The following is a 26,802-nucleotide window of genomic DNA, read 5'->3' on the forward strand; positions in this document are numbered from 1 at the left end:
CCTCAGTACTGACCCTCCGACAGTGCGGCTCTCCCTCAGTACTGACCCTCCGACAGTGCAGCTCTCCCTCAGTACTGACCCTCCGACAGTGTAGCACTCCCTCAGTACTGACCCTCCGACAGTGCGGCTCTCCCTCAGTACTGACCCTCCGACAGTGCAGCACTCCCTCAGTACTGACCCTCCGACAGTGCGGCTCTCCCTCAGTACTGACCCTTCGACAGTGCAGCTCTCCCTCAGTACTGACCCTCCGACAGTGCAGCGCTCCCTCAGTACTGACCCTCCGACAGTGCGGCGCTCCCTCAGTACTGACCCTCCGACAGTGCGGCGCTCCCTCAGTACTGACCCTCCGACAGTGCAGCGCTCCCTCAGTACTGACCCTCCGACAGTGCGGCGCTCCCTCAGTACTGACCCTCCGACAGTGCGGCGCTCCCTCAGTACTGACCCTCCGACAGTGCAGCACTCCCTCAGTACTGACCCTCCGACAGTGCAGCGCTCCCTCAGTACTGACCCTCCGACAGTGCGGCGCTCCCTCAGTACTGACCCTCCGACAGTGCAGCGCTCCCTCAGTACTGACCCTCCGACAGTGCAACGCTCCCTCAGTACTGCCCCTCCGACAGTGCCGCGCTCCCTCAGGACCACACTGGAGTGTCAGACCAGTAATGTACATTCATCCAAACAAACTGACTGTCAGTAAATTGTGCTGTTTTCTTTAACTGAAAATACGAAACAAAGGAAATAAAAACCACTGTTGAACGTGAAGATTTTTTAAAATTAGATTTCTAACAGAGAGAAGCGCAGAAAAAAAACAACAACCTCAATAATGTCGCTGTCTTGAGTTCCTGTCAACTATATTTAGATCTCGGGTTTCAGTGTTTTACCAACTTAAAGGTCATGTGTAGACACCATGTACTACAGCCCAGAGCAGGAAAATCAGAGCGGGCTGCAGGCTCTTTTAGAAAAATGCATTCGGCATTTTAGTTTACAAAAGTAAAAACAAATCATAGACTTTGCATCCCTTTGTCGCAGCAGCACAGTTGGGTTTTGTGGTTGTGTTTGAGTGAGCGGATTGCACTGAGAGGGCTTTTCTGCACTTTTAATTTCTCTGTGTGTTGGAAAGTGTGGGATGTAATGAAAGTGGAACTTGGTGTGAATGACAGGAAACCCGAGAATGCATCAGTAACTCACAGCACCTGCTAATTCTGCGCAGCCAAGCGAGATTCATCCGTAGGCGGCCAGTGCCTACTTATCTATCTTCAATTCGCTGCTGTAAAGGTTCTGTGTATTTAACATCAGCAAACCTTTACACTGAAGATGCTGGGTTTTTTTAGCCAGGGACCTCTGCTCCTCCCCTGAAGTTGCTGGCTCTTTGTGGGGCAATGGTCCTCGGTCACTGGGTGCCCTCCGGCCCTTCACCTAAGTGCTGTTCTTCGTGTGTGAGCCTAGACTGTGAGCATTCACAAGATATTCGACTGAGGAGTGCATCACAGCTGAGCACGATTCTGCCCTCCTTCAAAATCTACATAGGTACTTTACAGGAGGGGCCAGTGATGGTCCTTGGCTGACCTTCCCCTCCCTAAAACATAGCTGCAGCCCTGGCACTGCCCCTACCCAGCTTAGACCTGGCGTATCCCACATACTAAATGGAAAGGTGTGAAACCTCGAGAATGTGCCAGAAATCCCGCTGTTCCCGGTCCCTGCTGGTGTTTATTGTTTTCTATTGGCTGTGAGTTTGTACAAGTGCTGTACATTCCCTTTTAATAAACTATCTTGTTTCCTCGTTGTATTGTGTCACTGATTTATGACAAGTGTTTTAATAAGAAATAATCAAACACATTGATTTCCCTTTAAACAATGGGTCTTGCACTAGCTGGGAGAGTCAGCGAGTAATTGGAAATGGACACCATTATTCATATTAATAATCTCCACCACTGACCTCAGCACTCCCCAGTTACAAGCTGCTTCCATCCTGCCATCATCAACGATAGGGATGTGATACCCTTCAGGTTGGCAGGTGATACCCTTCAGGTTGGCAGGTCTGGTGCTGGTGCCATTCTGGATCACTGGACACACCTCCATGCAGGTGGAGTTAACTCTGATCTATCAGACACTGCCAGGCCACAATAGACTGAAGACACGACAGTTAACTTTTGATTGAAGTTAGGAGTCGAGGGCCTTGGACGGATTTTCCCCTCTGGTGCAGGAACACTGAGGTTAATTCCAGCACATCCTCCAGGTAAGGGCAGCCAATTCAGCACAGACCAATGTTTGAAGCTGGGACATTTCTGGGACCTATCGATGGTTTCACACCACACCACATTTTACCACTGACACATCACTGCTCCATTGGTAAAGCTACTTCCAAAACCTTCAAGTTCCCTCTTTCATCCCAAATTCTTCATTTCCCTCAACAGCTCTTAATTCTCAATGAAGCTCGAGACCCTTCCAGGTTTGAACACTACTCCCACGCCTGGGGACACCCTTCTAGGTTACAACAAGAAGCTTATTGTTTGATAGATAACCACTCTCTCACTCCAACCTCTCTCTATTTTTCTGATACTATGGTCAGTTCTCCTCTGAATGTTCCTCCACATTTCTCCTATGCTCCCATTCCCCTGTCCTACACATTCTCCCTCCTCCCTATGTCCTCACTGTATTGAAATCAAAATTCATTGCACCATCTCCTACTTTAACTCATTCTCAGAATCTCTAAACTGTGGAACTCCTCCCCTCCCCTCAGTCTTCCCTTCCTCCCACAATCTACAGGCTTTTAAAACCCAAGCTTGGTGTCTCCTAATCACTACTTCCTGATCGATCTTCTCTTCTTTCCTACTCTTTCTAAATTTGGCACCATGTGCCTTGGTCCACAATATAGAAAAACACAGCCTTTATTTTCAATCTGCTCTGCCATTGACCAATGGGCACATCCTGGCTCCCTACCCTTTGACCATTGACCAATGGGCACATCACGGCTCCCTACCCTTTGACCATTGACCAGTGGGCATATCACGGCTCCCTACCCTTTGACCATTGACCAATGGGCACATCACGGCTCCCTACCCTTTGACCATTGACCAATGGGCACATCCTGGCTCCCTACCCTTTGGCCATTGACCAATGGGCACATCACGGCTCCCTACCCTTTGGTTATTGACCAATGGGCACATCCTGGCTCCCTACCCTTTGACCATTGACCAGTGGGCATATCACGTCTCCCTACCCTTTGACCATTGACCAATGGGCACATCACGGCTCCCTACCCTTTGACCATTGACCAGTGGGCATATCACGGCTCCCTACCCTTTGACCACTGAAAGTCCTTAAAAATCCCTTGGCAGCCGTCCTATAAATACGACCAATTTCTCCCCTCTAGAGTTGGGGCTTCTTCTGCTCTCCCCCAGGCCTGGCACTGACTCGAGACTGTCGGCCCCGCTGCCCAGTATCTCTGGGAACTGTGCTCAGTCCACTTAGGTAATTACATTTTGCAAGTCTCCAGCATGTGAGCCTTTTGATTTATCTGCCTGATATAATTGCACAGGAAAATAGGAACAGGAGGAGGCCATTCAGCCCTCGAGCCTGTTCCACCATTCAATTAGATTACGGCTGATCTGTATCTTAACTCCATTTTACAGCCTTTGTTCAAAGAAACATAGAAACATAGAAAATAGGAGAAGGAGGAGGCCATTCGGCCCTTCGGGCCAGCTCCGCCATTCAAGATGATCATGGCTAATCATCTAACTCAGTACCCTGTTCCTGCTTTTTCCCCATATCCCTTGATCCCTTTAGCATTAAGAAATATATCTATCTCCTTCTTGAATACATCTAATGACTTCGCCTCCACTGCCTTCTGTGGTAGAGAATTCCACAGGTCACCACCCTCTGAGTGAAGAAATTTCTCCTCATCTCGGTTCTAAATGATGTGGAGATGCCGGTGATGGACTGGGGTTGACAAATGTAAAGAATCTTACAACAGCAGGTTATAGTCCAACAATTTTATTTGAAAATCACAAGCTTTTGGAGGCTTTCACCTGACGAAGGAGAAAGCCTCCGAAAGTTTGTGATTTTCAAATAAAATTGTTGGACTATAACCTGGTGTTGTAAGATTCTTTACATCAGTTCTAAATGGCATACCCCGTATCCTGAGACTGTGGCCCCTGGTTCTGGACTCCCCAGCCATCGGGAACATACTCCCTGCATCTAGTCTGTCTAGTCCTGTTAGAATTTTATATGTTTCGATGAGATCACCTCTCATTCTTCTAAACTCTAGTGTATATAGGCCTAGTCGACCCAATCTCTCCTCATACGTCAGTCCTGCCATCCCAGGAATCAGTCTGGTAAACCTTCGTTGCACTCCCTCCATGGCAAGGACATCCTCAGATAAGGAGACCAAAACTGCACACAATACTCCAGATATGGTCTCACCAAGACCCCGTACAACTGCAGTAAGACATCCCTGTTCCTGTACTCAAATCCACTTGCAATGAAGGCCAACATACCATTCGCCTTCCTAACTGCTTGCTGTACCTGAATGCTCGCTTTCAGCGACTGGTGTACAAGGACACCCAGGTCTCGTTGCACCTCCCCTTTTCCCAATCTATCACCATTCAGATAATAATCTGCCTTTTTGTTTTTACAACCAAAGTGGATAAACTCACATTTATCCACGTTATACTGCATCTGCCATGTTCTTGCCCACTCACCCAACTTGTCTAAATCACATTGGAGCCTCTTTGCATCCTCCTCACAGCTCACATTCCACCCCAGCTTTGTGTCATCTGCAAACTTGGAAATGTTACATTTGGTTCCCTCATCCAAATCATTGATATATATTGCGAATAGCTGGGGCCCAAGCACTGATCCCTGCGGTACCCCACTAGTCACTGCCTGCCACCCGGAAAAAGACCCATTTATTCCTACTCTCTGTTTCCTGTCTGTCAACCAATTCTCAATCCATGCCAGTATATTCCCCCCAATCCCATGTGCTTTAATTTTGCACACTAGCCTCTTGTGTGGGACCTTATCAAAAGCCTTCTGAAAATCCAAGTACACCACGTCCACTGGTTCTCCCCTATCTATTCTACTAGTTACATCCTCAAAAAACTCCAGTAGATTTGTTAAGCATGATTTCCCTTTCATAAACCCATGCTGACTTTGTCCAATCCCGTTAATGCCCCTCCTAGTGTTCTGTTATCACATCTTTTATAATAGACTCTAGCATTTTCCCCACTACTGATGTTAGGCTAACTGGTCTGTAATTACCTGCTTTTTCTCTCCCTCCTTTTTTAAATAGTGGGGTTACATTTGCCACCCTCCAATCTGTAGGAACTGTTCCAGAGTCTATAGAATTTTGGAAGATGATCACCAATGCATCCACTATTTCCAGGGCCACTTCCTTTAGTACTCTGGGATGTAGATTATCAGGCCCTGGGGATTTGTCAGCCTTTAGTCCCATTAATTTCCCTAGCAGTATTTTTTTACTAATACTGGTTTCCTTCAGTTCCTCCCTCTCACTAGACCCTTGGTTCCCTAACATTTCTGGGAGGTTATTTGTGTCCTCCTTTGTGAAGACAAAACCAAAGTATGTGTTTAATTGTTCTGCCATTTCTTTGTTCCCCATTATAATTACCCCCATTTCTAACTGTAAGGGACCTACATTTGTCTTCACTAATCTTTTTCTCTTGACATATTTATAGATGCTTTTACAGTCAGTTTTCATGTTCCTTGCTAGTTTACTCTCATACTCTATTTTTCCCCTATTAATCAATCTTTTTGTTCTCCTTTGCTGAATTCTAAACTGCTCCCAATCCTCAGGCTTGCTGCTTTTTTCTGGCAATCTTATATGTCTCCTCATATCCCTCAATCCCCTCACCCAACAAAAATCTATCAAACTGAGATTTAAAATTTTCAATTGACCCCCAGCCTCAACAGCTTTTTGGGGGAGAGAGTTCCAGATTCCCACTCCCCTTTGTGTGAAGAAGTGCTTCCTGACATCACCCCTGAACGGCCTGGCTCTAATTTTAAGGTTATGCCCCCTTGATCTGGCCTCTCCCACCAGAGGAAATAGTTTCTCTCTATCTACCCGGGCAAAAGAGTAACTAGGGAGAGAGTAGGGCCACTTAAGGATCAACAAGGTCATCTATGTGCGGAACCACTAGAGATGGGTGAGATCCTAAATGAATATTTCGCATCGGTATTTACGGTTGAGAAAGGCATGGATGTTAGGGAACTTGGGGAAATAAATAGTGATGTCTTGAGGAGTGTACATGTTACAGAGAGGGAGGTGCTGGAAGTCTTAACGCGCATCAAGGGAGATAAATCTCCGGGACCTGATGAAATGTATCCCAGGACGTTATGGGAGGTTAGGGAGGAAATTGCGGGTCCCCTAGCAGAGATATTTGAATCATCGACAGCTACAGGTGAGGTGCCTGAAGATTGAAGGGTAGCAAATGTTGTGCCTTTGTTTAAGAAGGGCGGCAGGGAAAAGCCTGGGAACTACAGACCGGTGAGCCTGACATCTGTAGTGGGTAAGTTGTTAGAGGGTATTCTGAGAGACAGGATCTACAGGCATTTGGAGAGGCAGGGACTGATTAGGAACAGACAGCATGGTTTTGTGAGAGGAAAATCATGTCTCACAAATTTGATTGAGTTTTTTGAAGGGGTAACCAAGAAGATAGATGAGGGCTGTGCAGTAGACGTGGTCTACATGGACTTTAGCAAAGCCTTTGACAAGGTACCGCATGGTAGGTTGTTACATAAGGTTAAATCTCACGGGATCCAAGGTGAGGTAGCCAATTGGATACAAAATTGGATTGACAACAGAAGACAGAGGGTGGTTGTGGAGGGTTGTTTTTCAAACTGGATGCCTGTGACCAGCGGTGTGCCTCAGGGATCGGTGCTGGGTCCGCTGTTATTTGTTATTTATATTAATGATTTGGATGAGAATTTAGGAGGCATGGTTAGTAAGTTTGCAGATGACACCAAGATTGGTGGCATTGTGGACAGTGAAGAAGGTTATCTAGGATTGCAACGGGATCTTGATAAATTGGGCCAGTGGGCCGATGAATGGCAGATGGAGTTTAATTTAGATAAATGTGAGGTGATACATTTTGGTAGATCGAATCGGGCCAGGACCTATTCCGTTAATGGTAGGGCGTTGGGGAGAGTTATAGAACAAAGAGATCTAGGAGTACAGGTTCATAGCTCCTTGAAAGTGGAGTCACAGGTGGATAGGGTGGTGAAGAAGGCATTCAGCATGCTTGGTTTCATTGGTCAGAACATTGAATACAGGAGTTGGGATGTCTTGTTGAAGTTGTACAAGACATTAGTAAGGCCACACTTGGAATACTGTGTACAGTTCTGGTCACCCTATTATAGAAAGGATATTATTAAACTAGAAAGAGTGCAGAAAAGATTTACTAGGATGCTACCGGGACTTGATGGTTTGACTTATAGGGAGAGATTGGATAGACTGAGACTTTTTTCCCTGGAGAATAGGAGGTTTCGGGATGATCTTATAGAAGTCTATAAAATAATGAGGGCCATAGATAAGGTCGATAGTCAAAATCTTTTCCCAAAGGCAGGGGAGTCTATAACGAGGGGGCATAGATTTAAGGTGAGAGGGGAGAGATACAAAAGGGTCCAGAGGGGCAATTTTTTCACTCAAAGGGTGGTGAGTGTCTGGAACGAGCTGCCAGAGGCAGTAGTAGAGTCGGGTACAATTTTGTCTTTTAAAAAGCATTTGGACAGTTACATGGGTAAGATGGGTATAGAGGGATATGGGCCAAGTGCAGGCAATTGGGACTAGCTTAGTGGTATAAACTGGGCGACATGGACATGTTGGGCCGAAGGGCCTGTTTCCATGTTGTAAACTTCTATGATTCTACCCTATTAAATCCTTTAATCATCTTAAACACCTTAATTAGATCCCCCCTTAATCTTCTTTACTCGAGGGAATACAAGCCTAGTTTATGCAACCTGTCCTCATAATTTAACCCTTTTAGCCCTGGGATCATTCTGGTGAATCTGCGCTACACCCCCTCCAAGGCCAATATATCCTTCCTGAGGTGCGGTGCCCAGTTTAGTGTTTGGTGTTTGTCTAATGTGCCTCTCACTGTGCTGTCACTGGTATTTAAAACCTCTCTGCATCAGTGAAAGTTCAACATGTCCTGCATTGACTATATGACCATTTATAATGCAATAAAACTTTGCTCTTGATGATGGTTGAGAAGATGCAATCAATGTCGCAATGACATCATTCTGCGTTCCTCTTTTTATGTCTCTGCCCTTTAAATCCTGTGCTAATGGGACTTTGAAAGCCCAGTAGTAGAGTCCTATCACAGACCCTCCCATCTACTGTAGGGAGATATGCATCATCAACCTTCAAAAAGGCTCTTTTTCATTTGAGTAGAGCAGAGACTTAGGGGGAATTTTAACCCATCGCGCCCGTGGGAATGTGGCAGAGGTTGGATAAAATAGCCGTGCAAAGACTTAGGAACATCGGAACATCGGAACATAGATAAGAACATAGGAACATCGGAACATAGGAACATCGGAACATAGATAGGAACATAGGAACATAGATAGGAACATAGATAGGAACATAGGAACATAGGAACATAGATAGGAACATAGGAACATAGATAGGAACATAGATAGGAACATAGATAGGAACATAGGAACATAGATAGGAACATAGATAGGAACATAGGAACATAGGAACATAGATAGGAACATAGGAACATAGATAGGAACATAGGAACATAGATAGGAACATAGGAACATAGATAGGAACATAGATAGGAACATAGGAACATAGGAACATAGATAGGAACATAGATAGGAACATAGGAACATAGATAGGAACATAGATAGGAACATAGATAGGAACATAGATAGGAACATAGGAACATAGATAGGAACATAGATAGGAACATAGGAACATAGGAACATAGATAGGAACATAGATAGGAACATAGGAACATAGATAGGAACATAGGAACATAGATAGGAACATACATAGGAACATAGGAACATAGGAACATAGATAGGAACATAGATAGGAACATAGGAACATAGATAGGAACATAGATAGGAACATAGATAGGAACATAGGAACATAGGAACATAGATAGGAACATAGGAACATAGATAGGAACATAGGAACATAGGAACATAGATAGGAACATAGGAACATAGATAGGAACATAGATAGGAACATAGGAACATAGGAACATAGATAGGAACATAGGAACATAGATAGGAACATAGGAACATAGATAGGAACATCGGAACATCGGAATATAGGAACTTTGTGCCCATCCCCCTCGATTCCCACCCGCTGTCATCATAACCAGGCCCTTTTATCAGGCAGCTGAGGCACCTGCCTGATTGAGGCCCAGTGAGCAACCTGGTGGGGAAGAAGAGGAGGATTGCTAACAAGGTCAGAAGCTTTCCCTGCGGGGTCAGGAGGACCAGGAGAGCTCCTCCAGGAACCACAAGGAGAATCTGGGCCTCTGCTGCCCCAGGTCGCCTCCTCGTCCCACCCATGAATTGCCCAATCTCCTGCTCCAACACTTACCTTGATGCCAGCGGGCAGCCTCAGTACTCTACAATATTGACCTTTCTCCTTCTGCCTGTTTCAGGCCGGAGGCTGGCCGCCGAGACCCTGGAGTTAAAATAGCCAAAGTGATGACACACGCCCAAAACTAGCTCCCAGTTAAAATCCCCCTATAATACAGGACAACAAAGCAATGGACATTGTAGATATGGTGAAGTACAAGCTATTTAATTTGGCCAGTGAACATTGAATTACACGCATCCACAACATTCACTCAGCTCGTACGAGGTTAGAGATTATTAAAAAATATATTTTTCTCCCCAGGACAGTGGACTTGGAGCAGGCGCCCAGAGAAGGGACCTAATTGGGGTCAACTTCCATTTGTAAAAGGAGCTGGATCAAAATTGGGAAAGGGCTTGGGGGTTAGAGAGATATAATGATACAAAAATCAGACACGGATTCAGACCCTGGTCGATGTGAGACTCAGGCCATTTTAATTCCCAGGCCTCATTAATATGGTCCTTGTCCAATTTCCACCCGTTCCCGGTGGGAATAAACCCATGAACCTTCAGAGCACTGCTGCTTCACTGGGATATTGTTTGAGGAAGAGGAGGCAGGACAGACCTGTGCTGCATCTAATAGACCCTCACACTGCCCTCTAATAAAGGCTATGAATTGTCCTCTGAGATAATCTACTGAGCAACAGTGGCCCACAAACTGAACAAGTGCAGGTGTGATTAACAGGAAGATGTTTGCTTGGATAGCTGGGATTTGTTATCAGTCGGGTTTGAGATCAATATTCCTGTGAAGGGAGCGGCAATCATTAAATGAATGAGTCTCACAATAAACCCCTCAGATTATTGATCAGTGGAACATTTCAGAATCTGATATGAATTTCTCGCAGCTTATTGAGAACAATAGTGTTAATCCTCGGCCTCTCCATCTCATTGCAAACACATCATTGATGGAGTGACCTCCGAGATCACCGCCAATCACAATTCCTTCGCCTGGATCCTCCTGTAATCTGCCGAATCCGTACTGGATGGACAGACACACGGGCCAGAGCCCAGAGGGTTGATTCTAACCCCGCGTCCAATGGGAATTTGCGAGCATGGGGGAGGGGGAAGGTGGCAGGGAAGCGGAAGATGGTGGGGGAGGGGGAGAAGGCGGGGAGAGGGGATGGCGGGGGAGGGGGAGATGGCGGGGAGAGGAGATGGCAGGGAGAGGGGATGGCGGGGGAGGGGGAGATGGTGGGGAGGAAGAAATTGCGGGGGAGGGGGAGAGGGGTCAGTGACCAGGGGGCATTGATTTAAAGTGATTGGTAGAAGGATTCGAGGGGAGCTGAGGAGAAATGTTTTCACCCAGAGGGTGGTGGGGGTCTGGAACTCACTGCCTGAAAGGGTGGTAGAGGCAGAAACCCTCAACTCATTTAAAAAGTACTTGGATGTGCATCTGAAGTGCCGTAACCCACAGGGCTACGGACCAAGTGCTGGAAAGTGGGGTTAAGATGGATAGCTCTTTTTCGGCCGGCATGGACACGATGGGCTGAATGGCCTCCTTCTGTGTTGTAACTTTCTATGATTCTATAATTCTATGTAAACACTGACACTCCTTCACAATTGTAAACAATTTTACAACACCAAGTTATAGTCCAGCAATTTTATTTGAAATTCACAAGCTTTCGGAGGCTTCCTCCTTCCTCAGGTGAATGTTGTGGAAATGAAATCCTCGAACCTCTCGCATTTATAAATCACAGAACAATACCTGGTGATTACAGAAAGTCTTTCCAACTGCCCGTTGCCAAGGCAATCAGTGTGCAGACAGACAGGTGTTACCTACAAGGTCTCCGAATATACAAACCACCAAAAAAAAAACAGAGATAGAGAGGTAGAAACATGGGAAAGACAGCAAATGATCCGTTATATTAAAGACAGATAACATTTGTTCGCTGGTGGGGTTACGTGTAGCGTGACATGAACCCAAGATCCCGGTTGAGGCCATCCTCATGGGTGCGGAACTTGGCTATCAATTTCTGCTCGACGATTTTGCGTTGTCGTGTGTCTCGAAGGCCGCCTTGGAGTACGCTTACCCGAAGGTCGGTGGCTGAATGTCCTTGACTGCTGAAGTGTTCCCCGACTGGGAGGGAACCCTCCTGTCTGGCGATTGTTGCGCGGTGTCCGTTCATCCGTTGTCGCAGCGTCTGCATGGTCTCGCCAATGTACCATGCTCTGGGGCATCCTTTCCTGCAACGTATGAGGTAGACAACGTTGGCCGAGTCACAGGAGTATGAACCATGCACCTGGTGGGTGGTGTCCTCTCGTGTGATGGTGGTATCTGTGTCGATGATCTGGCATGTCTTGCAGAGGTTACCGTGGCAGGGTTGTGTGGTGTCGTGGACGCTGTTCTCCTGAAAGCTGGGTAATTTGCTGCGAACGATGGTTTGTTTGAGGTTGGGTGGCTGTTTAAAGGCGAGTAGTGGAGGTGTGGGGATGGCCATAGCGAGGTGTTCGTCGTCATTGATGACATGTTGAAGGCTGCGGAGAACATGGCGTAGTTTCTCCGCTCCGGGGAAGTACTGGACGACGAAGGGTACTCTGTTGGTTGCGTCCCGTGTTAGTCTTCTGAGGAGGTCTATGCGATTTTTCGCTGTGGCCCGTCGGAACTGTCGATCGATGAGTCGAGCGTCATATCCCATTCTTACTAGGGCGTCTTTCAGCGTCTGTAGGTGTCCATCGCATTCCTCCTCGTCTGAGCAGACCCTGTGTATTCGCAGGGCCTGTCCATAGGGGATGGCCTCTTTGACGTGGTTAGGGTGGAAGCTGGAAAAGTGGAGCATCGTGAGGTTGTCCGTGGGCTTGCGGTAGAGTGAGGTGCTGAGGTGCCCGTCTTTGATGGAGATTCGTGTGTCCAAGAAAGAAACTGATTCTGAGGAGTAGTCCATGGTGAGCTTGATGGTGGGATGGAACTTGTTGATGTTATCATGTAGTCTCTTTAGTGATTCCTCGCCGTGGGTCCATAGAAAGAAAATGTCGTCGATGTATCTGGTGTATAGTGTTGGTTGGAGGTCTTGTGCAGTGAAGAAGTTGTGCTCGATCTTGTGCATGAAAATGTTGGCGTATTGGGGTGCGAATTTGGTCCCCATGGCTGTTCCGTGTGTTTGGGTAAAGAGCTGGTTATCGAAGGTGAAGACATTGTGATCCAGGATGAAGCGGATGAGTTGTAGGATGGCATCTGGAGATTGGCTGTTGTTGGTGTTGAGTATTGATGCTGTCGCAGCGATGCCGTCATCGTGGGGGATACTGGTGTAGAGTGCCGAGACGTCCATCATGGTGAGAAGTGTTCCTGGTTCAACTGGTCCGTGGGTACTGAGTTTTTGTAGGAAGTCTGTAGTGTCGCGACAGAAGCTGGGGGTTCATTATAACGGATCATTTGCTGTCTTTTCCATGTTTCTGCCTCTCTATCTCTGTGTTTTTTTTTGGTGGTTTGTATATTCGGAGACCTTGTAGGTAACACCTGTCTGTCTGCACACTGATTGCCTTGGCAACGGGCAGTTGGAAAGAATGTCTGTAATCACCAGGTATTGTTCTGTGATTTATAAATGCGAAGGGTTCGAGGATTTCATTTCCACAACATTCACCTGAGGAAGGAGGAAGCCTCCGAAAGCTTGTGAATTTCAAATAAAATTGCTGGACTATAACTTGGTGTTGTAAAATTGTTTACAATTGTCAACCCCAGTCCATCACCGGCATCTCCACATCATCTCTCCTTCACAACACAGCCTATTTAAAGTTTTTTCATCATTTTTCATGATTATCCATTCATGTTTATATTTTCTGAAGACATTGTATGTTTGGATTGCTCGGGGTTTGCTGAGTGATTACGCTGAGACCTCAGTCCCGTGCTTTGATTGTGATTCACTGACAGTGACACGGGTTTCACAGCTCCAACAAATTGTCTTTGGTCTTGGGTTCAGGTGGACTGGGAATGAGAAGATCCCACTCTCTAGGGGTCCTCTCGTTTGGAGGTGACTGTCCTCAACTAACTGTGTGGGGGGGTCACTGTGTCTGTAGGGGGGGGTCACTGTGTCTGTGGGGGGGTCACTGTGTCTGTAGGGGGGGTCACTGTGTCTGTGGGGGGGTCACTGTGTCTGTGGGGGGGGGTCACTGTGTCTGTAGGGGGGGTCACTGTGTCTGTGGGGGGGTCACTGTGACTGTAGGGGGGGTCACTGTGTCTGTAGGGGGGGTCACTGTGTCTGTAGGGGGGGTCACTGTGTCTGTGGGGGGGGGTCACTGTGACTGTGGGGGGGGGGTCACTGTGACTGTGGGGGGGGGGTCACTGTGACTGTGGGGGGGTCACTGTGTCTGTGTGGGGGGGTCACTGTGTCTGTGTGGGGGGGTCACTGTGTCTGTGTGGGGGGGTCACTGTGACTGTGGGGGGGTCACTGTGACTGTGGGGGGGGTCACTGTGACTGTGGGGGAGTCACTGTGTCTGTGGGGGTTCACTGTGACTGTGGGGGAGTCACTGTGTCTGTGGGGGGGTCACTGTGTCTGTGTGGGGTGGTCACTGTGTCTGTGGGGGGGTCACTGTGACTGTGGGGGGGGTCACTGTGACTGTGGGGGAGTCACTGTGTCTGTGGGGGTTCACTGTGACTGTAGGGGGGGTCACTGTGTCTGTGGGGGGGTCACTGTGACTGTAGGGGGGGGTCACTGTGACTGTGTGGGGTGGTCACTGTGACTGTGGGGGGGTCACTGTGACTGTAGGGGGGGTCACTGTGTCTGTGGGGGGGTCACTGTGTCTGTGTGGGGGGGTCACTGTGTCTGTGGGGGGGTCACTGTGACTGTAGGGGGGGTCACTGTGTCTGTGGGGGGGTCACTGTGTCTGTGTGGGGTGGTCACTGTGACTGTGGGGGGGTCACTGTGACTGTAGGGGGGGTCACTGTGTCTGTGGGGGGGTCACTGTGTCTGTGTGGGGGGGTCACTGTGTCTGTGGGGGGGTCACTGTGACTGTAGGGGGGGTCACTGTGTCTGTGGGGGGGTCACTGTGTCTGTGTGGGGTGGTCACTGTGACTGTGTGGGGGGGTCACTGTGTCTGTGTGGGGGGGTCACTGTGTCTGTGTGGGGGGGTCACTGTGTCTGTGTGGGGGGGTCACTGTGTCTGTGTGGGGGGGTCACTGTGTCTGTGGGGGGGGGTCACTGTGTCTGTGGGGGGGTCACTGTGTCTGTGTGGGGGGGTCACTATGACTGTGGGGGAGTCACTGTGTCTGTGTGGGGTGGTCACTGTGTCTGTGTGGGGGGGTCACTGTGTCTGTGTGGGGGGGTCACTGTGTCTGTGGGGGGGTCACTGTGTCTGTGTGGGGGGGTCACTGTGTCTGTGTGGGGGGGTCACTGTGTCTGTGTGGGGGGGTCACTGTGACTGTGGGGGGGGTCACTGTGTCTGTGTGGGGGGGTCACTGTGTCTGTGTGGGGGGGTCACTGTGTCTGTGTGGGGGGGTCACTGTGTCTGTGGGGGGGGTCACTGTGACTGTGGGGGGGGTCACTGTGTCTGTGTGGGGGGGTCACTGTGACTGTGGGGGGGGTCACTGTGTCTGTGGGCACAGAGCTCCCTCTGGGCTGAGAGGGGTCAATGTGAGAATGAGTTGCCCCTGGAGCCCTCTCGATCTTTCTGCAGTGGTCTATGAAGGCCAGGCTGTCCGGGAGGGTCAGTGAGGAGGTCCAGCTCTCTGGCTACAGGTCTTGCTGACGACACGGTGATAATGGCCTGGTGTAGGTGAAGGAGAGGCTGAGGATATTCATCTTTATTGTGTCTCCCCTAACTAGGTGATCGACCTGATTCGAACAATGTCTGGGCAGATTAGGATGGGCTTGGTCTACAGGTGTAACGTGTGCAATTGTCTAAACGCAGCCCCTGACAACACAACAGAACACAAAACAAGGTGAAGGAGAGAATTATCCGTGAGTGAGGGGGGGAACGAGCTGTGATATGATGGCCTTTCCCACACTCACTCTCCAGGCTCACTCATAAACAATGATTGCATGGGTGAGGTAGCAGGCATCCCATAACCACAGAGCTGCACCCCCGACCAAGTCAGCACCTACAGGAGAGGGCAGAGAAAGGGAGAGAAAGTTAGAAACAGATTGAAGAGATAGTTAAATCTTTACCCTGTAGTTGCCTCCTAAAGACCTGTTTGATGCTGGGAGCAGTGCTCAGTCTGACAGCACATTCTTTCCACTTCCTGTTGCGCTGGCTTTCACAGTGAGAAAGGGTGTCCCTTGTTCCTTTGATGAAATATGAGAATACCTGCTGTTGTCGTTTACAAAGGCGCCAAGTCACATTCTGCCCTTTGTTATTACAACGTCTTATATCTGCGTTCATGATCAATTCCATTTTTACATCTATTGCCACCGTGTGTGTTACTGAGTCATTCTCTGATTCTCTGAATGTTTCTTTCCGCTATCTCTGTGGAAAGTGTCCCCCTCCCACCCCTGGGGGTGGCTCTGTTGAGGTTCAGATTATCAGGCATCCCACTCATTTCGATTAGTGTTCCTACGTTGATCTTAGCTGTGTCAGTCTTGGCTCAGTGGGCCGCACTCTGGCCTCTGAGTCATGAAGGTTGTGGGTTCTAAGCCCCACTCCAGAGACTTGCTGCATATCATCCAGGTCAATATGCCAGTGGGGGTCCTGCACTGTCAGAGGTGCTGTCTTTCTGATGAGACATTAAACCTATCTGCCCTCTCAGTTGAATGCCAAAGATCCCATGGTACTATTCTGAAGAAGAGCAGGGGAGTTCTCCCCAGTGTCCTGACTAATATTTATCCCTAAAACAAAGCATCTGGTTATTATCACATTACTGTTTGTGGGATCTTGCTGTGCACAAATTGACTGCTGCATTTCCTACATTACAACAGTGACTACACTTCAAAGGTAATTCATTGGCATAAAGCACTTTGGGACGTCCTGAGGTGGTGAAAGGCGCGATAGAAATGGGAGTTCATTCTTTCTTCTTTCTTTAAATGCAAGAGATTTGGGACAGAGAGCAGGAAACGTTTTCTTACACAGACAATTGTGAGGCCGTGGAATTGAAGCAGAGATCATTTAACAATAGGTTCGATAGGTGGTTGAAGGGAAGGAGGATAAAGGGATCTGGGAACACGACGGAACGTGGGATTAGGATACTGCTGGTGTGGAGGATAAACGCCAGCATGGACTGGTGGGGCCGAATGGCCTGTTTCTGTGCTGTAATGTCTATGTAATTCTGTCTAATACTTTTCTTTTTCAGAGCTTCTGTCGGGAGGTCAGGAAAATGTGTGAGTGAATTGTCCCCAGATTCTGGTAAGGAGGAAGCTGGAAGTTTCACATATCGGGTTCCGGGAGTCACTCTGTGTCGGATCGATACAGGAAGATTCATGCATTTGCTTTCCAGGGTTCACTCCCAACCATTCATGTTCCCTCAAAAATGGGTTGTTCCATTTATAATATTCAACACCTCTCAATATCTTTAAGAAATTGACATAAAAAGTATATCAGAACATCTTCACTACTCGTGTAATTCTCAAATATTCCTGATTCTGCTCTCTATAGTTTCACTCACTTCAGCCCTCCTGCTGCTGAAAACTCTCATCCAGGCCTTTGTCATTTCCAGATCCAATGCAATCCTGGCCGGCTTCCCATCCTCCAGCCTGCATAAACTTCAGCTCATTCAACAGTCTCCTGCCCAAATCCTACCCCGCACCAAGTCCCACTCAACCATCACCCCAAACCTCATTAACCTACATTGGTCCCCAATCTCTCAAGATGCCTCGAGGTTCCATTTCCCCACCGTTCTCCTGGACTCCTGTCGTAACTCCAGCAGGAGGCAGAGGGAGCGACTCGGAGAAGGTCAGGAGCCCATTTTCCTATCTTTCCCTGCCTCCTCCACCCCCTGACTCCACCGTCCAACCTTGTACTGCCCCCCACCCCGACCTCTGCCCACACAAGGGGCTTATATTCAACTTGTTTCAGGATCAACAATCAAGTTTGAATGGAAAAGGAATAATTTCATTATGGTTTAAAACCAACATTGTATATAGCAACTCAGCCTCTGCTAACAGGACTCCATCTTATAAATATAAGATAATCACTAATAAATCTAATAGGGAATTCAGGAGAAACTTCTTTCCCCAGAGAGTGGTGAGAATGTGGAACTCGCTCCCACATGGAGTAGTTGAGGTGAATAGTTTAGATACATTTAAGGGGAAGCTGGATAAACACATGAGGGAGAAAGGAATAGAAGGATATCCTGATAGGGTGAGATGAAGTAGGGGGGGAGGAGGCTCGTGTGAAGCATTAAGGCCAGCATGGACCTGTTGGGCCGAGTGGCCTGTTTCTGTGATGTACGTTCTGTGTAATCTCAGGGCTCTGCCTGGAGCAGTTGTTTCAAGTCCATTGTTGTTTGAGGCACAGCAAGTGAGTCAGCGTCTATAAAGACGTTTAGAATCTGAGACCTTTCCTCAGAGTGTAAAACTGGGATTTAATCAAAGTTCTTTGAAGAGTGGAATGGTAAATTGTATAGGGGCTGGGAGATAGCAGATAGTCCAATCACAAGGAGGAGCTTAATGGGTTGAATGACCTGCAGACTGTTCAACAGGAAAACTGAGACTTCTGTGACATCGATCAGCTGGTGAGGGAACGACCTGCTTTGTATTGCCAGCATTTGCAATATTTTTAATTAACTCATTGTCAGATATTAAAAGGGAAGAATCTCAACATCAGTAAGTACAGAAAAATCAGGCGGGGATGGAAGGTCCCTAATGAAGCCCCCTCACCCGTGCACTTGCCACACCCAGCGAGCCGAGAGTCCCAGGGTGCAGGAAGGAGAGAATCTGACCCTTATTATTAAGGGATTGTCTCTAAATTATATCCTCAAACTAATATGAAACATTGGCACTCACTGAAGTAACTTTGCACAGTGGTCAGGCAAGGCTAGATATTGAATACTTTCTGCATCCAAATCACATAATTACTATTTACAAGATATTTCAGGCCAGCATTTTCGTTATTTATCACCGGTGCCTGCCTTCTGGGTCAGTGTTTGACACTGGGCTTCACCCAGGACTGAAGTAAGGGAACATCTACAAATTATCTGATTAAATCACGACAACATTCGCCTCTCAAAGCTAAACTTCAACTTATCTAGAATTAAATGGCTCCATTACTATTTTTTCACTTGCATCAACTCCTGATGATTTTGTAGTAGAAGGGACTTCAATTATCCAGACTCTGTTAAATCCCAATAACCAGATAGACATTGTTGTATTTACAAACTTTAACTTGTTAACATTTTTTGCAGGCGAGATTTAATTAATTAAAGCTCCCAGTGCTCAACACACGTTGAGAAGTCAGAGGCGGAGCTCAGACACTGTGCATGGCCTCATTCCCGATCTGTATCACTCTACCTGGTGCTAATTCCTAAAACCAACCCCTGAAAGTCATCGAATCATAGGCCTGGATATTAACTCAGAGCCGGGAAGAGAGCAGGGATTGGGGGACGGGAGGGATTTTCGGACAGGAAACCTGGAAGTGAGGATTTCCCACATGTCGTGACGATTTTGACGTTAGGACGTCTTTAAAATATTTTCAACAGGTTTCGTGGCCGACAGCCGACCAGATTGAGTGGCGATCAGGCAGAAAAGCAGTCAGGGAAAGATCAGAGACATCGGGGATTGTATGGAGGGGGGCGATAACGCGCGGGGGGGGGGGATGGGGGAAGTCCGACATTGCGGGGGGAAGGGGTCGGCCGATCGCGGGGGTCCGATTGCAGCAAATGAGCTTGTTGAGCCTGGAGGAAACACTCCTGCCCCTCCGGGCCCACAAGCAGTGCAATAAAGGCCCTCACCTGATGATCCAGCTCTCCCCGCCTCCCCTTCACTGGCAAGATTCACGAGCCCCGGGAAACCCGCACTGGAGGCGATAAATTTGAAGGTCTCTTAAAATCAATTTAAAAAGACCTAATTAACGTCTCCGATACTGGCCCGCCCTCCTGCACTAATTAGTGGCCCACCTCCAGCGAGTAGGTTAATCACATATCCACATACACCCCCGTTAAACCCACAAGTGGGCACATTGGAAAAATCAATAATTTTAACTTCCTGCCCGCCCCCAACCCACCCGTTCTTGGGCGTTAAAATTCCTCCCATAGACTGTATAGAGTACGGTAGCATAGTGGTTATGTTACTGGAGTAGTGAATCCAGATACCTGGGCTAATATTCTACAGTCAGGAGTTCAAATCCTACTACAACAGCTAGGGAATTTAAATTTAATTAATTAAATAAAAATCTGGAATAAAACAACTAGTATCAGTAATGGTGGCTATAAAACTACTGGATTGTTGCAAAAACCCATCTGGTTCCCTTCAGGGAAGGAAACCTGCCGTCCTTACCCGGTCTGGCCTAAATGTGACTCCAGACCCACAGCAATGTGGTTGATTCTGAAATGGCCGAGCAAGTCACTCAGTTGCACAAGAAGGTGGCTCACAAGGGCAATTAGGGATGGGCAATAAATGCCAGCCTCTGCCAGTGACACCCACATTGCATAAATAAAAAAAAATCATAGAATGATAAAGTGCAGAAGGAGGCCATTTGGCCCATCATCCCTGTGCTAGCTCTTTGAAAGAGCTATCCAATTAGTCCCACTCCCCTGCTCTTTCCCCAGAGCCCTGCAATTTTTTTTCCCTTCAAGTATTTCTCCAATTCCCTTTTGAAAGTTATTATTGAATCTGCTCCCACCGCCCTCTCAGGCAGTGAATTCCAGATCAGAACAACTCACTGCGTAAAACAATGTTTCCTCATCCCCCCTCTGGCTTTTTTGCCGATCACCTTAAATCTGTGTCCTCTGGTTACCGACCCTTCTGCCACTGGAAACAGTTTCTCCTTATTTACACGAGGTGTTCAAAACCCTTCATGATTTTGAACACCTCGATTAAATCTCCCCTTAACCTTCTCTGCTCTAAGGAGAACAATCCCAGCTTCTCCAGTCTCTCCACATAACTGAAGTCCCTCATCCCTGGTACCATTTTAGTAAATCTTTTCTGCACCCTCTCCAAGGCCTTCACATCCTTCCTAAAGTGCCCAGAATTGAACACAATACTCCAGTTGCAGCCTAACCAGTGATTGATAAAGGTTTAGCATAACTTCCTTACTTTTGTACTCTATACCTCTATTTATAAAGCCCAGGATCCCGTATACTTTTTTAACAGCCTTCTCAACCTGTCACCCCCCCAGTCTCTGTTCCTGCATGCCCAAGGCGTATTTCAATAAAAATATTTCAAAACTTAGGCTTCTCGCCCCTCCACCACTTGTGGGCCTGGGACCAGCTGGAGAAGAAAGCAAGTTGGGGACCAGTCGTAGGGGAACCCTCACTGTGTCTCCCGCTGTCTGCATTTCAGGAGCGCTGGAGGCAGGGGCTACATGTTGGGCCCAGGTACAGAGTGTTCGAAAGTCAGCAGACAGGAGCCAGGAAATCAGTGAGCAGCCATTGCAGGGCTTGTGCAGTTGTTCCTGTCGGCCCAGTAACGAATAAGATCGGTGGGAGAGGTCAGAGATTAAGAGAAACAACATTCCTAAAAGCCCAAGACAGTGCAACATGGAGACCACTTGTATCCCGACACATCACTTCCCCAATGCCCCACACGTCAAAGCTCGACCCTCTGCTGTACAGGACCCCCACAGCCCAGGGTCAGTGACTCAGGACCCCCACGGCCCAGGGTCAGCGATCCAGGACCCCTACGGCCCAGGGTTAGTGACTCAGGACCCCTACAGCCCAGGGTCAGTGACCCATGACCCCCACAGCCCAGGGTCAGTGACCCAGGACCCCTACGGCCCAGGGTCAGTGACCCAGGACCCCTACGGCCCAGGGTCAGTGACCCACGACCCCCACGGCCCAGGGTCAGTGACCCAGGACCCCCATGGCCCAGGGTTAGTGAGCCACGACCCCCACAGCCCAGGGTCAGTGACCCAGGACCCCCACGGCCCAGGGTCAGCGATCCAGGAGCCCCACAGCCCAGGGTTAGTGACCCAGGACCCCTATGGCCCAGGGTCAGTGACCCAGGACCCCTATGGCCCAGGGTCAGTGACCCAGGACCCCCACAGCCCAGGATCAGTGACTCAAGACCCCCACAGCCCAGGGCCAGCGATCCAGGAGCCCCACAGCCCAGGGTCAGTGACTCAGGACCCCCACAGCCCAGGGTCAGCAACCCAGGAGCCCCACAGCCCAGGGTCAGCAACCCAGGACCCCCACAGCCCAGGGTCAGCGACTCAAGACCCCCACAGCCCAGGGTCAGCAACCCAGGAGCCCCACAGCCCAGGGTCAGTGACCCAGGACCCCTAGTGTGGTAATGATCTTGAGGTTAGACGGTCAGCCATGGTCACTAAGCACCTCCATGTGGACAAAAGTCCCACCACCCACTTTTTAAATACATACAGAAGGAAATTGCATTTATATAGCGCCTTTCATATCCTCAGGATGTTCCAAAGGGCTTTACAGCCAATGAAGTACATAGGAACATAGGAACAGGAGTAGGCCATTCAGCCCCTCGAGCCCGCTCTGCCATTTGATAAGATCATGGCTGATCTGTGATCTAACTCCATATACCTGCCTTTGGCCCATATCCCTTAATACCTTTGGTTGGCAAAAAGCTATCTATCTCAGATTTAAAAGTGTGGTCACTGTTGTAATGTAGGAAACCAATTTGTGCACAGCAAGATCCCACAATCAGCAATGTGATTAATGACCAGATCATCTGTTTTAGTGATGTTGGTTGAATAGTGTGGGATCTTTTACGTCCACCCAAGAGGGCAAACTAGATCCTGGTACTTTTATCTTAAATCTATTGCAATCTGGTCTTTGCCATAATCTTCTACTCAGATATGTCATTCACTTGTGTCTTTGTTTAAATCATACACTACCAGTGACAGCCCTCAATCTCTGCCACCTGATTAAATCCACATCATTTCTCTCTGTTTTAGATTTGACAGATCGCATTTCAGATTGTCGATTTGATTGTTTCTCCTTCTCGTTCTTTACAATGTCATAATTGTTCCACTTTCCTGACTGCAGTTACTTGCCATTCTTTGATGGTTTCTGAATTTAGGTCTCAGCTGTGGCGCAGTGGGTAACAATCTCATCTCTGAGTCAGAAGGTCATGGGTTCAAGTCCCACTCCAGAGACTTGAGCCCATAATCCAGGCTGACACTTCAGTGTGTCAGTACAGAGGGAGTGCTGCACTGTCAGAGGAGCTGTCTTTCAGATGAGATGTTAAACTGAGGCTCTGTCTGCCCTCTCAGGTGAACATAAAAGATCCCATAATACTATTTGAAGTAAGAGCAGGGGAGTTTCCCCAGTGACCTGGCCAATATTTATCCCTCAACTACCATCTAAAACAGATTGTTCCATTGCTATTTGTGGGATCTTGCTGTGTACAAATTACCTGCCGCATTACAACAGTGACTACTCTTCAAAAAGTACTTTATTGGCTGTGAAGTGGTTTGGGACGTTGTGAAAGGTGCTTTATAAATGCAAGTTCTTGCTTGACAGGTTTGTATAGCCACACTTAACCTGTTATTCCCGATGAAACAGTCTGTCTCTGAGAGATTTATCGAGTTTTCCAAACACTGCCCTGTTCTTTATTACTGATTTAGTTAGGTCACCAAATACACGAGTTTTATTACAAGTTCTTACTTGAGTTACATATTGATCAACACTTTCTCTCATTTTTCACACATGAAAAATCTATGCTTTTCATAAATCAATTTTAATTTATAGTGTTGCAGTATTTCTCGGACTTGCTCATCATTACATCCACATCAGATCTCTCCTTCCTCAAAGTTTACATTATAATAACTATCTAGTGCTTCCTCCCCTGTAACATACAGGAAAATGGATGTTTTCTCCATTCATTGCTTTTCCCTCAATCACTGCGACAAAACAATTCAAACTGTTGTTTACATTTTCTCCAATATTCTGGAGGATTCTCGGGGCAGATTGCACTGATAGGTGTTGCCAACTCTGGTTGGACGTATTCCTGGAGGTTTCATCACATGACCTCCTGCCTCCAACCGCCTGGCCCGGTCAAACAGAATTTTTTTTCCCCATCTCCAATATTTTTATAACTAATAAACAGAAGTGTTCAAAGAGACTAAAAAAAATGCACAATTTTTTTAACGCCTCTGTGATTTTACTCCCCGGTTTCTCGCAGCGGTGTCCAGGAGATTAATCCTTAATTCCTGGCATTTCCGGGACAATCCTGGAAATTGGTAACACTACTCGGGCACAGCACACACAGGAAGAAGAGAGCTCATGGAGAATCGTGCCCCGTTAATGCAGCCTGCCCCATTCCCTGCCCCATTCCCTGCTCCATTCTCTGCCCCATTCTCTGCCCCATTCCCTGCCCCATTCCCTGCCCCATTCTCTGCCCCATTCTCTGCCCCATTCCCTGCCCCATTCTCTGCCCCATTCTCTGCCCCATTCCCTGCCCCATTCTCTGCCCCATTCCCTGCCCCATTCTCTGCCCCATTCCCTGCCCCATTCTCTGCCCCATTCCCTGCCCCATTCTCTGCCCCATTCTCTGCCCCATTCGCTGCCCCATTCCCTGCCCCATTCTCTGCCCTTTTCCCTGCCCCATTCCCTGCCCCATTCCCTGCCCCATTCCCTGCCCCATTCCCTGCCCCATTCTCTGCCCCATTCCTTGCCCCATTCCCTGCCCCATTCCCTGCCCCATTCCCTGCCCCATTCCCTGCCCCATTCCCTGCCCCATTCTCTGCCCCATTCCCTGCCCCATTCTCTGCCCCATTCTCTGCCCCATTCTCTGCTCCATTTCCTGCCCCATTCCCTGCCCCATTCTCTGCCCCATTCCCTGCCCCATTCCCTGCCCCATTCCCTGCCCCATTCTCTGCTCCATTTCCTGCCCCATTCCCTGCCCCATTCTCTGCCCCATTCCCTGCCCCATTTCTTGCCCCATTCCCTGCCCCATTCTCTGCCCCATTCCCTGCCCCATTTCTTGCCCCATTCTCTGCCCCATTCCCTGCCCCATTCCCTGCCCCATTCTCTGCCCCATTCCCTGCCCCATTTCTTGCCACAATTCCTGCCCCATTTTCTGCCCCAATTCTGGTCCCATTCTGTGCCCCATTTCCTGACCCATTTCTGACCCATTAATGAACAGAACATCAGATGGCTCTGTTATAAGCTTACGATCTGCCCATCTGACATTCCTCCATGTCCTGCTTCTAGGTGTCAGCCGTGGCTCAGTGGAAGGGCTTGTACCTCTAACCAAGAAGGTCGTAGGTTCAAGTCCCACTCCAGAGACTTGACTTGTAAGAGGCAAGTTGTGTTTGACAAATTTAATAGCGTTGATTGAGGAAATAACAGCATATATTCATAAAGGAAATGTAGTGGATGTTGTGTATATGGATTTTCAAAAGGCATTTGATAAAGTGCTGCATCAGTGATTTGTTAATAGAGTTAAGCCTCATGGTATTAAAGGGAGTGTAAAGCACAGATAGGGAGTTGGTTAAAGGACAGAAGATGGAGAGTAGGGTGTATTTTGACTAGAGGGATGTAAACAGTGGTGTCCCTCAGGGGTCAGTGTTGGGACCATTGCTCTTAATATAGATAAATGATCTGGATTTGGCAATAAGGGCATAATATCAACACGTGCACATGATGCAAAACTACGCAACATACTTAACTGTGACGAGGATTGTTGGTGATTATAGGAGGACGTGGACAGGTTAGTAGATCAGGCAGGTAGATGTCAGATGAAATTTAATATGGAGAAGCATGAGGTGATACATTTTGGGAGGAAGAATAAAGAAAGGAAATATTGGGGCCCAGGGATTGCTTAGGGATCCCCTAGGCGGGGCAGAGCACTTTACCAAGAGCAGGCAGCTGTGCAGATGAGGCAGATGGGCCTGAACAGACTCTCCTGCCTTGTTTTCCAGTTGAATTGGAGGGCCTTCCAGTAAAAGCAGGCCTCAGTTGAGGCCTATCCCCAAATCGGAGGATCAGAGTAGGCCAGAAGGTAACTGGCCTCCTTCTACAGGGCCAAAGGACACAGACCAGGCCTTCCCGCCTGCAACAGTGGCTGAATGTCAGCTCCCAATTCTGGACAAAAGGCCTCAGCTAAGGGGCAGGCCCATGCTTGGGGAATGTTGAGCCAATGCTGACTGCCTGAATCTGGAAATCCAGGCGGGGTCAGTTCAGGTCAGTTGGAGTGTGCGATGGGGGTACTGCATCCGTACTGCACCTGGAGGGAGGGGAGAGAGGGGGGGAATAACTAAAGGCTGCAGATATCAGGGGAAATGCTTCACTACAGCAGCACCAGTGAGGTTAATGAGCTGGTGGAGCAGGGAACCAACCATTACCAAGTTCCCCTTTTCACTCATTTGAATAATTATCAAACATGCAAACCATCAGCTTTTCAAATATTCTTTCAGCCATTATCAAGCTTAAATATTCATTTCTGACATTCTTCGTCCTCTGCCAAGGAGGGGAGTGAGACGGTGGAAGTTCCAGGCCCAGGTGAAGTGAAGGGAAGGCCTGGTGATGGGGATATGGAGCAGCCTCTCCCCCACCCCCTGTTTGAAGGTTGCCCATGGCAACGAGGAGCTGCGAGGAACGGTTCCCTAATTGGACCTTCAGGACCCAACCCCGAAGGGGTTCAGTGGCGGGTTCGATGCTGCGTACACCACATGCAGGACCTGGGAGCAGAGACAGTGGGAGAAGGGAGCCAGCTTCTCAGGAAATTCTTCTTCACACAAAGTCGGGAGTGAGGTGGAACGGGCTGCGGTCTGGCTATCATCCATTTTACACCAATGCACAAAGTCAAGACCTGCCCTAAACAGTGATCAATGTGGGGAATAAACTCTGGGGTAGAGACACTGTGGCAAAACTCTACAATCATTTAAATATGGCATTGGGGGTGAGGAAACCATTCAGATCTCTCCGGATTATATGAATTAAAATAGACAAAATGGCCTTCATTAGCACTAATTATTTTCTGATCTTGAAAAAATTTCTCCTCAGCTCCCCTCTAATCCTTCTACCAATTACTTTAAATCTATGCCCCCTGGTTACTGACCCCTCTGCTAAGGGAAATAGGTCCTCCCTATCCACTCTATCTCGGCCCCTCATAATTTTATACACCTCAATTAAATCTCCCCTCAGCCTCCTCTGTTCCAGCCTATCCAATCTTTCCTCATAGCTAAAATTCTCCAGCCCT

The 26,802-nt window shown here is 48.1% G+C and overlaps 1 long non-coding RNA gene across 1 annotated transcript in view; it reads left to right on the forward strand.

Moving 5' to 3' along the window:
• Nucleotides 1-26,558, forward strand: part of LOC137330960 (uncharacterized) — a 45,372-nt gene extending 18,814 nt beyond the window's left edge. The window contains exons 2-3 of the long non-coding RNA XR_010965341.1: nt 16,830-16,882; nt 26,069-26,558. This is a non-coding gene — a long non-coding RNA (uncharacterized lncRNA). The remainder of the gene's footprint in view (nt 1-16,829; nt 16,883-26,068) is intronic.
• The last annotated feature ends 244 nt before the right edge of the window (nt 26,559-26,802 follow it).

Source organism: Heptranchias perlo, chromosome 13, assembly GCF_035084215.1.
Source record: "Heptranchias perlo isolate sHepPer1 chromosome 13, sHepPer1.hap1, whole genome shotgun sequence".
NCBI classification, from domain to species: Eukaryota; Metazoa; Chordata; class Chondrichthyes; order Hexanchiformes; family Hexanchidae; genus Heptranchias; species Heptranchias perlo.